At 28.4% G+C, this 3,356-nt stretch overlaps 1 pseudogene; it reads right to left on the bottom strand.

Annotated features, from left to right (window-relative positions):
* Positions 1–78: 78 nt before the first annotated feature.
* Positions 79–1,929, bottom strand: LOC112691451 (annotated as a pseudogene).
* Between the last annotated feature and the right edge of the window lie 1,427 nt (positions 1,930–3,356).

Here is a 3,356-nt window from a genome sequence, read left to right as displayed (position 1 = left end):
AAACACTAATTTTATTATATGTAAATATAAAATACAAATACAAATAATTAAATAGATATTATATTGAAGTTGGTACCTATATGTGATTTAGTTAGTTTAATAAGTCCAATAGTTCTAAGTACGATCTTATCATCAATAACATACTGCAAATTTATCCCTAAAAAAGGATCTATTAAGTCTTGTGACCACATCAATTTACAAAGAAATTAGTTTATTTTGAATTTCTTCAATGATTTTGTTTCTCAAAATAACTGATTCTTCATTCACATCCTTAATAAAACAAAATATAAATGTCAAAATATCAATAGTAATAATAAGTAAAATAACAATTATATTAAAAATTTATAATAAGTTATCATTACTTACTAATAGTACTTGAGTTTATAGTGATTTTTTTTTTTCAATCCATTAAACTATAAGGTCTTCCATTGACTGTCACAAGTTCTACATATGCATTGATTATAGTTTTTATATCGATTATTACTTTTATAGAAGGCTGCAAATATTGTAACATAGTGTGCCGATCCAATTTAATAATTCTCAAAAAAAAATTTATCAAAAGAAAACTATTTACTTTTAAAATAATTTACAACAGACTACAATCTGAGGGAGTTGATTCAAACCCATACACATTTACAAAAATAATTCTTAATCTACTTACAATATTGTGCTGTTCATTTTGAAGTTGGTGGTCTGCAATGTTGAGTTCTTTTCCTTCGAGAGTTGTGGAAGTGATCAGTTCCCACGGTGATTCGTTGAAGAATTGCCTCTTGAATTTGAAGAATCCTACCGACTGCGCCAAAATTTATGTTGCGACCCTTGTGTTCAAATGAATCGTACAATATTGTTGATAAATGAAATAGATATTTATTTAAGTTCAAGAGAAATCACATAGATACGTTATAAAATGTACGGAGTGGAGATTCCTTGTGCACACCTATATGCGTCAGAGGGCTCGGAGCGATAAACTCGTAAGTCTTAACGGTCGGCAATGTACATACGGACAGAGTCCGTGGAATCTCCAATGGTGATGTGTGGGTGACTTGAGCTGTGGAATCTAACTGGTCTCTTGTCTCTCACCCTTCGATATTTATGCTGGTCCTGTGACTGCTAAGACACTGCTGTTTGGTATGAAATCGTCCCGGACGTCACGTACATCCTGTGGCCATCGGATTTCTACATTTGATAATTAGCCATTTGTACGCGCCCTGGGCTGCATCATAAAAATATGATGTTGCACTCTTGAATAATTATTATTTTGGGAACGACATTTTACTGGAGTAGGTTATTGTGTTAATAGTTGTATTTACATTTTAAAAACGTACTTAATTTCTAAGGACATTTCCTTATACAAACGTGACGATTTCTCTTTAACATTTATTATGTGAAGGTGGACACGTACACAATATTTACGTGTCTTACAACAATAGTATGTGACTCCTTATTAGCATCACTTCTTATTTTATCAGCCACTTTAGTCTGTGAAGCAATATTATTTTTTTCTTTCATTTCATACAGATCAAATAACTCACTATGAGTACTTAGATGATTTTTAAGTTTGTTCCATGATTACCCTAAAATACAATAAAAATATTTTTTGTAAATTATACGGGAACTAATTATATAGGACTAATTGACAATACAATTTAAAAGCACATTTTTACATTTTGGGGAATTGAAAAGGTCGTCTAGTTTCTCAATAATACCGAGACAGTTTCTAATTGATAGAATATTTGATGCTCTCGAAACTGCTAAATTTAATGTGTGCGCAGCACAATGAACATAAATGGCTTTTGGATAACTTTCTCTAACTATTGCTTGAACTCCTTTATATTTACCATTCGTACTAGATACACCATCATAACCTTGTCCAATTAAGTATTCACAATTAATACCACAACTTTTTAAACCCGAGTACATAAAACACATTAAAATGAATTTGTAATTATCAATAAATTATTTATATTGATTGTTTTGATAAATAATTTCTATTTATTATAGCTGATGCCAGGTGAGGTCTTGTTAAACTGTGAATAATTTCAAATTTTAAAAACGTTCATTTAACACATTGTTATTGTCTGTAAAACAAATGCATAATGTCAGTTGTACTTTTGTAGCAATGTCTGTTGTTTCATCAGCTAAAACTGCAAACCCCTCAGCAGCTTTCCCAACTATTCCTTTGAAAATTAATTAATCACAAATACAAACAATTTTATTTTGGATCTTTAGTGATATGTATTTGTAACCCTGTTCTTCTTCAAGAATATTATTCAAGAAAGTATCACCATGGGATCTATACTTTAATATTGCCCGAAAGTTATCTTGGTTTTCAAATTCTACAATAATAAAAATCAAGTTAATAAAATTAATATCCAATAATTCAAAATAAAAAATACAATACAAATTACCAAGTTCCAATAGTTCCAATTTATTTTTCCAGAATCGAGATGTCCTCTGAGTGCAATTTCTTGTCGTCCACATAATACTATACACTCAATTATTGGAATTAGGCGACATCTGTTCAATTTAAATTGTTCTGTCCTATTTGTTTCTAAATTTTCAACTATGAAAACTTGTTTATGATCAAGTATTGACAAAAAATGGTTAGCATCTAATTGGGAATGATTTCGAAACATCTAAAATTAAAAAGAATATGTAATTCTTCTATTAAATACAGAAAATATAATAATTTTAAAAGTGCATATTATATAATTAATCTATAAAATATATAAACAGAAGATAATAATAATTGATATAATAAATACAAAAAAAGTAATTTAACACCTCTTGCTTTTTCTGAACATTTTTTCTATAATTAGTCTAAGACATAGGACTGCTTCTCTTGTTCCTCTATTTTTTTTTACCCAAACTGATCTTCTGTAACATTATCTTCTATTTTCTTTTCTATCCTTTTATGTATTCTTTTTGTAAGAATTTTTGATGCATGTGATACTAGGCTTAGTAGCAAGTTGGAGTATGTTATAACATGTATACATTTTCTACTGCACTTTAAATGGAATTATAGAAATACAAATACTATTTAAATTATGTAGGTACATTTAATTTATAAAAACTGCTGGGTGCTTCAACTCCCCTTAAAATTTTTTTTATTTGCGCCACCGAACACAATGTTTGGAAATAATACATTTTTAAAAAACAGTAATTATAATGAAATTGCTTAAACAATATATATTAATCAACAAAAAAAAAAAATAATCCGCTTTATTAATATACTGGATAAAATATCAATGAATTCATATGTAGGTTACGTACATTCAAATATTAAAATCAGACATCGGGATGTATTTTTAATATTCCATTGTATTGAAATAATAATTTATGCACTTAATAATATC

Source organism: Sipha flava, unplaced genomic scaffold (genome assembly GCF_003268045.1).
Source record: "Sipha flava isolate LNK unplaced genomic scaffold, YSA_version1 614_pilon_pilon, whole genome shotgun sequence".
Lineage (NCBI taxonomy): Eukaryota > Metazoa > Arthropoda > Insecta > Hemiptera > Aphididae > Sipha > Sipha flava.
This window is presented reverse-complemented; position numbering and strand designations above follow the sequence as displayed.